The sequence below is a fragment of the Oryx dammah genome, unplaced genomic scaffold, assembly GCF_014754425.2.
Source record: "Oryx dammah isolate SB20612 unplaced genomic scaffold, SCBI_Odam_1.1 HiC_scaffold_28, whole genome shotgun sequence".
Taxonomy (NCBI): domain Eukaryota; kingdom Metazoa; phylum Chordata; class Mammalia; order Artiodactyla; family Bovidae; genus Oryx; species Oryx dammah.
Window position 1 is genome coordinate 97,079,179 of NW_024070212.1, and position 13,764 is coordinate 97,092,942.

A 13,764-nucleotide genomic window follows, 5' to 3' on the forward strand; every position below is an offset into this window, starting at 1 on the left:
AACAGGTAATGTAAGAAGTTCTTTGAAATTTCAGCTGTTAAATTCTGAAACATACATCATGCATGAGTAAGGATAAAACTCTAGTTTCCCATTGCAAAGCTAACTTACACTGCATAAAACTATGAAAATATAACCTGTCAAGGACACAGATTTTTTTTCACTGCAAAGTTAGCAACTTTGCTGTGTTTTCCCACTTTGTGAACTTTAAAAACATACTCTTCCAGAAAATGGAGCAATAATGGTGTATAACATAAAATCCCATGGACGGAGGAGCCTGGTAGGCTGCAGTCCATGGGGTCACTAAGAGTCGGACACGACTGAGCGACTTCACTTTTACTTTTCACTTTCATGCGTTGGAGAAGGAAATGGCAACCCACTTCAGTGTTCTTGCCTGGAGAATTCCAGGGGTGGCAGAGCCTGGTGGGCTGCCATCTATGGGGTCGCACAGAGTCAGACACAACTGAAGCGAATTAGCAGCAGCAGCAGCAGCAGCAGCTTCCATAATGGCTCAGATTATAAAGAATCTGCCTGCAATGCAGGAGACCTGGGTCTGATCCCTGAAATGGGAGGATCCCCTGGAGAGTGGTACAGCTACCACTCCATTATACTTTGGAGTATATTGGAGAATTGCAATACATAGGAGAATTCTAGGGACAGAGGAGCTCGGCAGGCTGCAGTCTATGAAGTGGCAAAGAGTAGGACATGACTGAGCTACTAACACAAGCACATGGTACTTAATCATCTCTCAATTTCTGCTGGTCTAATATAGCAATTGCAACCAAATATTTCTAGCTCTTATAATAGAGAGATTTTTTTCAATACCTGTGTTATTGGCACAGTTAGAAATTAGAATGCCAACTTAATTGGGTTAAACAAAGGACATGCCCAGGAAGAAGGATTTGCAGGCATCTGGCTTTCTTGGACCCCAAACAATCAGAAAAGACAACCAGGTCCTCTGGACCCACCAGAGGAGATCCAAGAAAACTAGGTAACATAGCTGGAGTGTAAAGAGGCTCCTAAAGGTCAGTCCCTGCACTGGATCAGTAGAACAAGGCAGACCAAGTGATAGTCATGACTTTGGAGCACAGAGCAGCCCCCAGAATGCACTCAAGCAGGACATGTCTCAGGTTAGAGCAGGATTGTCAGCCCCTACTAGAATAGGAGCTCCATGAAGGCAAGGATTCTGTTGCTCACTGCTGAATATCTTGCTCCTAGGATGGCAATTGATCCAAAGTAAGTCCTCAACATATAGGTATCAAATAAATGAATAACTCAGCTCATCTACCCACCTACTCTTTCATGTACTTGGCATCCACTGTGGTGGAAACATTATGGGATGTCTGCCCAGCTCATTTGCTTCTAGATCTCTTCCCTCACAAAAAGTGGGTCTTTGGAAGGCCTATTAACCCCAGTCACAGTTGATTGTAACAGATGGATCACTTGGCCATGATATTAGAATCAGAGTCTTGGAACAGGATTCAGCAGGGCCCCTCAGGCTTAAGAGTGGAAGAATGGGGAAACGTGCCAACCCCAGAAGGGCAGACATTCCCTCCTCCACCACCCGGACTCAGCTGTGCAAGGACAGGGACTGTGTCTGTTGATTCATGACTGTATCACCAACCCCTAGAAACCTGTCTGGTTCAAGGTAGAGCCTCCATAGACACTTGCAGAAGGATGACTCTGTGGATGTACAGAGAGAAGGAATGGGAGACGCAGTCCTGGAAGCCCTCCAGTCCCTGGTTCTCCCCTTCCACATCCTGGCTCCCTCTCCCCTTGAGCTCTATGAGATGCCCCTGAGCCCCAGCTTTATTTTTGTGCTTCCTTCTTTCCTACATTAGCTCTGATTCTGACACTTACAAACAGAATTTAAAACTCACTCATCACTCCTACATGTACTCATTCCTTCTTCATGAACTTATTGCTTCTTTGAAAAGTGAGGCTTAATCCCTATGAACGTGCTCTACACTCGCTCTAAAAACAGAGATGATAGATATGAAAGACAAGCCTGTCAACATGATACCGAGCATTTAGAACATTGAATGGAAATGTGATAAGAGAGGCACCCAGGGAGTCTTGGGAATCCTGGGAAGGGACACCTTGGGGTCAGCAGCTTTGGGTTTAAATGATCTCACCTGGGTATATATCCTTTACATGGGTTTCCTCATTCTTCAGTGAAACAAGATCAAGTAATATTCCCCACTCATACAGATTTGCCTTACGTTTTACATAAGCCTATGAAAATGTTTTGTACTCCATGGAGTTAATCCCTGAACATTTATCAAGCATTCACTGTGTTTAAAGTTCTAATGGCAGCTCTGATTGAGAAACAAACAAGGAAACTAAATCAGATCTTAGGCCAAGTTCTGGAGAGATACTAGAAGTCTGGATCAGAGTCTGACTCCGCAGGTCTAGTCTTTGATCTCTGTGGATACCCTCAGAACCATCTCGCCATGCCTGTGCAAACATTTAGCCTTACCTCAAGCACTTGACCTCAAAACAGAGTTGCTGCTGTTTTTTATTTTTTGCTCTTGTTATAGTTCCAAAGGAACAGAATCAGCAACAACTTCTGAAAAAGACAGAGAAATTCCCATTTATTCGTCCTCAATTTCTATGGGTGAGCAAGGTTAGCCCTGTGCCCTCTGACCCTAATAACATGAAGGTGGTCCTGCGAAGGACAGGTAGAATGAAACCCACATGCCAGCAGGAGCAAATCTTCCCTCTTGGGTACATGCCCTGGGTCTGTGAAATTCCAACAGAGACTGGCCCTTCACCATCAGTACATGACTCTCTACCAGCCATCCTTGAAGCCTGAGAGTGTCAGGAATGGGAGGCAAGTTCATAGTGGCTGAGAAAGATTGATAGCTGAGAATCATCAGGAAGGGAAGGCAGTTCATAGTATTATTATTATTAAAAATAGTCCTGATAGTAGCAACAACTCTCTGTAGTGTTTTCTCAGATCTAAAGAATAAGAGATAACAAGTACTTTTATTAATATGAACTCTTCTTATTAACCACCAGATGTGTTCCCCCACTCACCACAAATAGAAAATGGCTGCACATAGCAATGAAGACCCAGCACAACCAAACAGACTAAATTAATTAAAAAAATTTTTAATTAAAAAAAAATAGCCCTATAAGCTGCACAATATTATTCTTCATATACCAGAAAGGAGGAGATTCTTTCATGACCTATCACTATGGATAAAACTTCTGAAACGTTTCAATTTTCTTAATTTTTTCTGTACAGTGAATAAGTAATAACGACTATCAAAGGAAAGACGTTTTTAAATGTTTTCAGAATGTGATTATACTTCAAACATATATGAGTTTTTTATGCGGCTAAGTCACTTCAGTTGTGTCTGACTCTGGGTGACCCGATAGACGGCAGCCCACCAGGCTCCCATTCCTGGGATTCTCCAGGCAAGAATATGGAGTGGGTTGCCATTTCCTTCTCCAGTGCATGAAAGTGAAAAGTGAAAGTGAAGTCGCTCAGTCATGTCCGACTCTTCACAACACCATAGACTGTAACCTACCAGGCTCCTGCGTCCATGGGATTTCCCAGGCAAGAGTACCAGAGTGGGTTGCCATTGCCTTTTTTATAACTCATTTTAAAAAACTTTTATTCCCATGTAGTTGATTTACCTTGTTCTGCAGTGTTAGGTATACAGCAGAGGGATTCAGATTCCTTTTCCTTATAGGTTACTTCAAAATATCAAGCGTAGTTCCTTGTTTTATACCATAGGTCCTTGTTTTTCCTACTCTTTTTAAACCTTTATCTCAAACTGTCACATCTTAATGGAACAGCCATTTTGGAAATTCACTTTCCTGAATTGTACTGGCCTTCCTGACTTTTCCTGTCACATACCTCCTTCTGACAATCTTGGTTCCTCCTATGCAGTCCCCAGTCACCCCTCTGATCCAGTCTCCCTGACCCCCACACACACCCAACTGTGGCCCAGGGAATGGTTCTCTCCTGTTGGAGGGGCATATGTGGTTCCAGTACCGGGGGATACTGACCCCAGTCTTCCACCATAACATCCTGAAGCCCTCCATGGGGCACATGGCCTACTCTGTCCAAATGATGGTGGTGAGTCCACCTCTCTTTCATCTGCATATATCACACCAAGCTCAATCCACAGTTCACTCTCAAACAGATATATCTGTCAAACATCCATCAGACACAGCCCCCCAGAATAATGCACTCAATCCCAGAGACACACACATTACACACTAGAAGTGCACAAACACATTGTCACATGCTGAAACTCCCTTCTACAGCCAAGCCTGTTCCCTCTTGCAGACACATGGACACATTATACCCAGCTTATGTGACACACACCTCAACACACATGTGCTACTGCCATACAGAGAAGAATCTGGGGCTATGGTGGGGCTGCATCTGGGCCCCCAGAGTCCTCAGCTCTGGCTGGGAACCACTGTTCTGGGACAGATTCAATTTTCACGGGGAGGAAGTCTCACCTGCAGAAGGAGGGAAAGCTGGAGAAGGAGAGGAGAAGGAGGCCCTTGGACTTCCTGGACATCCTCCTCTTTGCCAGAGTGAGTGTGGGCAGGAGAGTCCTGAGCCTTTGGGCAGAAGCACACAGGAAGGGCAGACCCTGCACACTGGCCCTGCCTCCATAGATGGAGAATGGGAGCAGATTGTCTGACAAGGACCTCCATGCCGAGGTGGACAAGGTCATGTTCAAGGGTCATGAGACAACAACCAGTGGCATCTCCTGGATCCTCTACTCTCTGGTCTCCCACGCTGTGCATCAGCAGAGGTGCCAGAAGAGATCCAGAGCCTCCTGGGGGATGGCACCTCCATCACCTGGTTAGTGTCATGGAGATGGAAGAATCCTGTCCCACCTGAGGTAGAGAGAATCCCTGGTTGTCCAGTCCTGCCTGCCCTCAGGTGGGCTTTCTTTCAGGGACCATCTGGACCAGATACCTTATACCACCATGTGTATCAAGGAGGCACTGAGATTCTACCCACCAGTATCAGTTATTGGCAGAGAGCTCAGCAAGCCCATTACCTTCCCTGTTGGACACTCCTTACCTGCATGTATAAACTTCATCTCACCACTCAGCTAATCACTCTGTAGGGCCACGTGGTAGAACAGAAATCCACATGTGTTTTTCCAGTTGTGTGATGACATGACTATTGTATCTAACTTAAGGTAATTATTTACTCTGTAAAGTCACTTGCTCCTTGGGAAAAAAGCTATAAGTAACCTAGACAGTATATTATACAGCAGAGCCATTACTTTGCCAACAAACATCCATCTAGTCAAAGCTATGGTTTACCAGTAGTCATGTATGGATGTGAGAGTTGGACCATACAGAAAGCTGAGCGCTGAAGAATTGATGTTTTTGAACTGTGGTGTTGGAGAAGACTCTTCAGAGTCCCTTGGACTGCAAGGAGATCAAACCTGTCAATCCTAAAGGAAATCAGTCCTGAATATTCATTGAAATAGCTGATGTTGAAGCTGAAACTCCAATACTTTGGCCACCTGATGTGAAGAAATGACTCAGTAGAAAAGACCCTGATGCTGGGAAAGATTGAAGGCAGAAGGAGAAGGGGACAACATGAGTTTGAGCAAGCTCTGGGAGTTGGTGATGGAGAGGGAAGCCTGGCATGCTGCAGTTCATGGGGTCACAAAGAGTCAGACACTACTGAGCACTACACAACTGAACTGAGCTAGGATAAGGTGTGTGAAATGCATGACACAGAACACGAACACAGCAAAAGCTCAACAAACAAATGTTTGCTCCTGAATGTCATCTTGTAATAGGCCCTAAAATTCTAATTCCTTTAGATGTGATGGCTTCAGAGAAGAGCAGACAGAAACCAGAGGAGGTGTGATTCTTCCATATGGGGTCTAAGTATAGGAAGGCGCTCAGGAAGTCCACTGTTATGGGTCAGATGGTCCAGTCTCTGAGGAGCCCTCTGATGGATGGCAGAGAACAGCCGATGATGAGGTCTGAGAGCCCTGCCATGGCTGGAGGCTACCCATTGGCTCACCTCTCAGTGAGTCTGAATCCCAGCCCTGCCACTTCCTAGTTCTGTGATCATAGACACACCCCTTACCCCTTGGAGGCTCAGGGACTTCATCTCATCACGGAGACAGGACTGCCTTCCTTGACGGCTGTGTGAGGATTAAATGAGTTATTGAAAGTTCCCCAAGGGCCATGATGGTATTTGATAAATATAGGTTGTCACCTGAGTTGCTCCTAAATGTAACCTGTGAATTATTTTACTTCTCAGTTTGGGGCATGGTCACCTAGTCCTAATCTGTGCTCATGTGCTTTGTCATGCCCAGACTGCCTGTCTTGAAAGACCACCATTTATTTCAGAGTGATGGAGATACTGTTGCAGAGGTTGGTCTGTCAAGAAACCAAGCATCACATTCGGAAAGTTGGAAAATTCAGGTTTACTACGCTGGTGAGGCCAGAGGAGTTAACACTTCCAGTTCTGAGGCTTGAACAACCGAGTTACAGAGTTTTTATAGACATCAGACTTTAGTGGGCATCTCTAACTCTTTATCAGTTCAGTTCACTTGCTCACTCATGTCCAACTCTTTGCGACCCCATGAATCACAGCACAGGCCTCCCTGTCCATCACCAACTCCCAGAGTTCACCCAAACTCATGTCCATCTAGTTGGTGATGCCATACAGCCATCTCATCCTCTGCCGTCCCCTTCTCCTCCTGCCCCCAATCCTTCCCAGCATTAGAGTCATTTCCAATGATTCAACTCTTCGCATGAGGAGGCCAAAGTATTGGAGTTTCAGCTTTAGCATCAGTGCTTCCAAAGAACACCCAGGACTGATCTCCTTTAGAATGGACTGGTTGGATCCCCTTGCCGTCCAAGGGAATCGCAAGAGTCTTCTCCAACACCACAGTTCAAAAGTATCAATTCTTTGGCACTCAGCTTTCTTCAGAGTCCAACTTTCACATCCATATATGACCACTGGAAAAACCATAGCTTTCACTAGACGGACCCTTGTTGGCAAAGTAACATCTCTGCTTTTGACTATGCTATCTAGGTTGGTCATAACTTTTCTTCCAAGGAGTAAGCGTCTTTTAATTTCATGGCTGCAATCACCATCTGCAGTGATTTTGGAGCCCCAAAAAATAAAGTCTGACACTGTTTCCACTCTTCACCCATCTATTTCCCAAGAAGGGATGGGACCAGTTGCCATGACCTTAGTTTTCTGAATGTTGAGCTTTAAGCCAACTTTTTCACTCTCCTCTTTCACTTTCATCAAGAGGCTCTTTAGTTCTTCACTTTCTGCCATAAGGGTGGTGTCATCTGCATATCTGAGGTTATTGATATTTCTCCTGGAAATCTTGATTCCAGCTTGTGCTTCCTCCAGTCCAGCATTTCTCATGATGTCCTCTGCATAGAAGTTAAAGAAGCAGGGTGACAATATACAGCCTTGACGTACTCCTTTTCCTATTTGGAACCAGTCTGTTGTTCCATGTCCAGTTCTAACTGTTGCTTCTAGACCTGCATATAGGTTTCTCAAGAGGCAGGTTAGCTGGTCTGGTATTCCCATCTCTTTCAGAATTTTCCACAGATTATTGTGATCCACACAGTCAAAGGCTTTGGCATAGTCAATAAAGCAGAAATAGATGATTTTCTGGAACTCTCTTGCTTTTTTGATGATCCAGCGGATGTTGGCCATTTGACCTCTGGTTCCTCTGCCTTTCCTAAAACCAGCTTGAACATTTGGAAGTTCACGATTCACGTATTGCTGAAGCCTGGCTTGGATAATTTTGAGCATTATTTTACCAGCATGTGAGATGAGTGCAATTGTGCAGTAGTTTGAGCATTCTTTGGCATTACCTTTCTTTGGGATTGGAATGAAAACTGACCTTTTCCAGTCCTGTGGTCACTGCTGAGTTTTCCAAATTTGTTGGCATATTGAGTGCAGCACTTTGACAGCATCATCGTTCAGGATTTGAAACAGCTCAACTGGAATTCCATCACCTCCACTAGCTTTGTTCATACTGATACTTTCTAAGGCCCACTTGACTTCACATTCCAGGACTTCTGGCTCTAGGTGAGTGATCACACCATCGTGATTACCTGGATCGTGAAGATCTTTTTTGTACAGTTCTTCTGTGTATTCTTGCCACCTCTTCTTAATATCTTCTGCTTCTGTCAGGTCCATACCATTTCTGTCCTTTATCGAGCCCATCTTTGCATGAAATGTTCCCTTGGTATCTCTAATTTTCTTGAAGAGATCTCTAATTTTCTTGAAAAAATCTTTAATCTTTCCCATTCTGTTGTTTTCCTCTATTTCTTTGCATTGATCGCTGAAGAAGGCTTTCTTATCTCTCCTTGCTATTCTTTGGAACTCTGCCTTCAGATGTTTATATCTTTCCTTTTCTCCTTTGCTTTACACTTCTCTTCTTTTCACAGCTACTTTGTAAGGCCTATGCAGACAGCCATTTTTTTCCTGTGTTAAGAAATTTATTTTATTTTTTTAAATATAATTTATTTATTTTAATTGGAGGTTAATTACTTTACAATATTGTATTGGTTTTGCATTTCTTTTCCATGGGGATAGTCTTGATCCCTGTCTCCTGTACAATGTCACGAACCTTATTCCATAGTTCATCAGGCACTCTATCTATCAGATCTAGTCCCTTAAATCTATTTCTCATTTCCCCTGTATAATCATAAGGAATTTGATTTAGGTCATACCTGAATGGTCTAGCGGTTTTCCCTACTTTCTTCAATTTTAGTCTGAATTTGGCAATAAGGAGTTCATGATCTGAGCCGCAGTCACCTCTGGGTCTTGTTTTTGTTGACTGTATAGAGCTTCTCCATCTTTGGCTGTAAAGAATATAATCAATCTGATTTTGGTGTTGACCATCTGGTGATGTCCATGTGTAGAGTCTGGTTAGTTCAAACTAGGGGTCTCCTGCAGGCAGAAGCAGCAGTTAGGACACAGCAGGGGGGATGCCTGACCTTTCCTCAAACAAACATGGTTAAGCATGATTGCAGGGGCTGGGTAATTGACAAGGGTGAGGGAGGTAAGTTTCAGCTCCTAGCATTGTAAGTTTCTTTCTGAAACTATGTAACTTAAATGACTTTGCAGGAGCTAGCTGAGTTGCAGAAGCAGAAAGAGCATGAGGTTATTTCCAGCTGGGTGCAAGGTTTTAAATTTTCCTCTTCAGTATGATGGCCATGGGAGAAGAGGACTGGATGCTCTCTCCACACCAACTCCTTCACCTGCTCTTGCTCTGGGATACTTGTCCCCTGGTGGATTGGTGGGAGGAGTTTGACCTCACCTGTCCTGCCCTGGTACTCTCTCTTCAGGTGTTTGACTCATCCTAGTCTGCACCGGGTCCTGCTGGACACAACCATGCCTTCCCCTCCCCTTCTCAGGAGGTTCCAGGTGAGGCCTCTGTACTTGGGGAAGAGGTGTGACTCGTTGCTACCCGATGTGTGTGACTGTCTACATTCATATGAAGTACACACAGTTATGTTCTTGTATGCTGATGTGTTTGTTAAGAAGAAGGCATGGGTCTCCATGTACAAGAATTCCATCAGGGCCTGCCATGGAGATATTGACCTCCTGACATCCACAATGACTGGCCACATTTCCATGTCAGTGGCCTATCCAAATTATTCTTGGGTTTTCATCACTTTAAGAGTATGACTTTCTAGTTTTAGAAGTTTTCATGAAAGTTGAACTTCAGATGTTTGTTTTCACAATTATCAGTCATCTTTAAAAGTGGTTTTCTCTCTTACCACATTCCTGGTCCAGCCCATTGCCTTTTCTGCTTAATTCTCCAACTAGCCCCTCACTATATCTGTCCTGTTTGCATGAGTTTGGATTTCCAGCTGCCCTCCATGCCCTGAGGTTTCAAGTCATGTCTGTGATCAGTTACAGTTGCTATTTGAAGAAAGTTACACAGTCATGTGTGTGTTCTCTATTCCTGTAGTCCATCCCAGCAAAATTTTGGCTGCATATTCCTATAAACATTACACCTCTTCCACCTGCTAAGATTCTTTACGTGTTCAGTTCAGTTGCTGAGTTGTGTCCGACTCTGCAACCCCATGAATCACAGCACGCCAGGCCTCCCTGTCCGTCACCAACTTCCGGAGTTCACTCAAACTCCTGTCCGTCGAGTCGGTGATGCCCTCCAGCCATCTCATCCTCTGTCGTCCCCTTCTCCTCCTGCCCCCAATCCCTCCCAGCATCAGGGTCTTTTCCAATGAGTCAACTCTTCGCATGAGGTGGCCAAAGTATTGGAGTTTCAGCCTCAGCATCAGTCTTTCCAATGAACACCCAGGACTGGTCCCCTTTAGGATGGACTGGTTGGATCTCCTTGCAGTCCAAGGGACTCACAAGAGTCTTCTCCAACACCACAGTTCAAAAGCTTCAGTTTTTTGGCACTCAGCTTTCTTCACAGTCCAACTCTCACTTCCATACATGACCACTGGAAAAACCATAGGACCTTTGTTGCCAAAGTAATATCTCTGCTTTTGAATATACTATCTAGGTTGGTCATAACTTTTCTTCCAAGGAGTGTCTTTTAATTTCATGGCTGCAATCTTTATGTGTAGCAGGGCTTATATTCCACAGTCCTAAAATCCAAACAGTCTAATATTGGCAAAAAGCATTAAGTAGAAGACAGTCAAGTGCTTTTGGACAGAACTATTTTGTATTTGACACTAGCATTTGAAAAGTCCCTTGCATGTAAAATATAAGGAACCCTTGAAATAGCTGTTGACCTGGATGATACACTTCCTAAATGTATGCTCTGAAAACCTTAATGGCTACAGATCCTCCACTGAAATAGTAACTTCCACAACTTTATAACTTTCTTAGCAGAAACATTTTTTCCTGAATGCATAATTCTGTGAAATTTTCAGTTGGTGACTCAATGTTCACAGAATAGGTCTGAGGCAAAGAATCTTCCAGAATGTGTAAGGCCAGACCCTGGGGCCATGATGGGCCGCCCCTTCTCTCCCCCGCCGGCAGGGAAAGTCCCTAATGGAAGGAGCCTCCCAGATCCTGGGGACCAATGACAGCACACTTCGCCAGCTAAAACCGCCCCACCCCAGCCACATAGAAGGACCTATCAGCCCAGCCCGTGATGCCTCGGCCTGGCGACCTATCCGAACCCCCGTCCATTAACCTGACCATCCCTCGCAAGGAACATATATAAGCCACCCCCAATATGGTCAGGGCACGGACTTCCTTGACCTGCCTCGTTCAGGTCCGGGAACCCCAGCCGGGAGCACTTCACCATTAAAAAGCCTGTTAGACACTTTTTTGGTGTCCTGGTCGTCTTTACCTAACAGAATGTACTCTGGAATTTGGCTTCTGCCAGGGTCCAGTCCTTTCTTGGAGACATGTCTGCACTTTATGGGGTTGCCACTAGAGGACAGAGGGCAGTAGGCAGCTCTATCTCTAGGTCAGAGTTAATGTTTACTATACTCATTTCAGTCTGGGTTGGATTTTACCTTTTAATTAACACTGTTCAACTATAAAACTATGTATTAAGCCTGTCACTGTGTGCCCAGTCCTGTACTAGAAATTTGGAATATAAAAGTGAAAGAAAAAATATCGCCATTCAAGACAGACATGGCGGGGGGTGGGGTGTGGGGGCTTCTCAGATGACTCAGTGGTAAAGAATCAGTCTGTCAATGCAGGTGATGAGGGTTCAGTCTCGGATCCAGGAAGATCCATCCGTGATCCAGGAAGATCCCACATGCCACAGGGTAACCAAGCCCGTGCACCACAGCCTGTGCTCTAGAGCCTGGGATCCACCACTTCCGAGTCCCTGTGCTGCAACTACTGAGGCCCACGAGCTGTGGAGACTGTGCTCTGCAAAAAGAGGGGCCAGTGCAACGGGAAGCTTGTGCACCACAATTTGAGTGTAGGCCCTGTTCTCCACAACTAGAGAAAAGCCCCCAGAGCAACAAAGACCCATCACAACCAAAACTAACTAAATAGATGAAATTACATGTTTATAAAAATGACAGACATGATGTCCTGTTGCCATTCTGACTTCCTTACTAATTCTCTCTTGTTGTGTCTGGGGATTCAGGTCCCCATGTTTCCCCATAGAAGACAAGGACCGGAAGGTGTGGCCCCCTTCATCTCCTATGGTGCCTGGCCTGGCCTGAAAGCAGAAACTGCCTGTGAACCAGTGAACAAAGTTCTACTTCACATTTCCTGACACATTTGACTTGACTCCGTGGCTTATAGTGCAGATGCTCCCCAACAGGATTTCCTGCTGAGAGCAGAATTAGGAGTTAGGGGCTAGTCCTTAGAGAGGTGGGCTTTGTTATAGGTCAGGGAGAAACTGTGAACCAAGGCTCGTGTGGCGAGTTCAGTGTGACATGTAAGGAAGGGATCAGGGCTGGGCCATGTGGAGGACAGCCCTGAATCCCTGTGCTCAGCAAGGGTCAGAAGCCTCTGCTCTCTTCCTTTTTATCTCCCAACCCAGGAACTGCATTGGGAGGCAGTTTGCCATGAATGAGTTGAAGGTGGCCGTGTCCCTGATCTTGTTTCACTTTGAGCTGTCCCTGGATCCCTCCAGAAGCCCTGTGCCCCTTCCAGTCATTGTGCTGAGATCCAAAAATGGGATCCACTTACAGCTCAGGAAGCTCCTCTGATCCAGCTGAGGACAAGGGTAAGCTCTGAGGGCCCCTGCCTGCCATCCTGTCTTGCTGTTACTCACTCCTGTCCTTGCCTCTTTGCCCACTTCCTGCTTCGATCTGCCCACCTGCTAGCCTGCCTCATCTCCTGCCTCCTGCCCAGCAGACTTCCCTCCTCCACACTGTCTAATATCTCCCTTTGTTCCTCCCCTTCTGCTTGCCTGTCTTTCCCTATATTCACTTCTTTTTGCTGCTAAAATAATTAACCGCAGCATTAGAAACTAAGAGGCCTCCCCAGGTGATGCTAGTGGTAAAGAATCTGCCTGTAATGCAGGAGACATGCGTTCAATCCCTGGTAGGAAAGAGCCCCTGAAGGAGAGCAGGGCAACCCACTCCAGTATTCTAGCCTAGAGAATCCCATGGACAGAGGAGCCTGGCAGGTTACAATCCATAGGGTCCCAAAGAGTCGGACATGACTGAAGTGGCTTAGCATGCACATGCATGTAGGGACTTAGAACAGCAGCTATTCTCTGACAGCTATGGAGTCGGAAATCTGAAATGGGTTTCCCTGGACACAACCAAAATGTTGGTGGGCCCCACTCCAAGGATCTAGGGCAGCATCCCTGCTCTTTGCCTTTTCTGCGTCTAGAGCTGCAATCCTTGCATTCCTTGGCTCTGGGCCCTCCTTCCTATATAAATCCAGCAGCATCTTCAAACATCCCTCTGCTTCTGTCTTCACATCAACTCCTCTTAAAGTTTCTTCCAATAAAATTTCTCTAAACATTAATTATACAACCCCAAAGCTTTTTTATTTTAAACTAAGACTGCCATATTTCAGTAGTGGCCATCTATCATTGTATTTCAAATTTATATTCTCTCATTTCTTAAGATGGAAAATAGAGGCATTCACATAGACAAGTCACTGAAAATTTTAAAAATACACGATCATCCTTAACCTCAGTATGCATTAACCTACAGTAGGGTTAAAAAAAGGAGGGAGTCTGTGAAATTTTCAGTTGCATTGGACAAATGAAAATGTGGTCAAGTGGGGTACTTCAAGGTTATTTGATACTACAGAATTAAACACTGGTTCTGTGCAATATCACACTGCTATAAATAAGGTAACCCAGGGATAAG

The 13,764-nt window shown here is 45.0% G+C and overlaps 1 pseudogene; it reads left to right on the plus strand.

Annotated features, from left to right (window-relative positions):
- Positions 1–3,988: 3,988 nt before the first annotated feature.
- Positions 3,989–12,673, plus strand: LOC120856596 (annotated as a pseudogene).
- Positions 12,674–13,764: the final 1,091 nt, after the last annotated feature.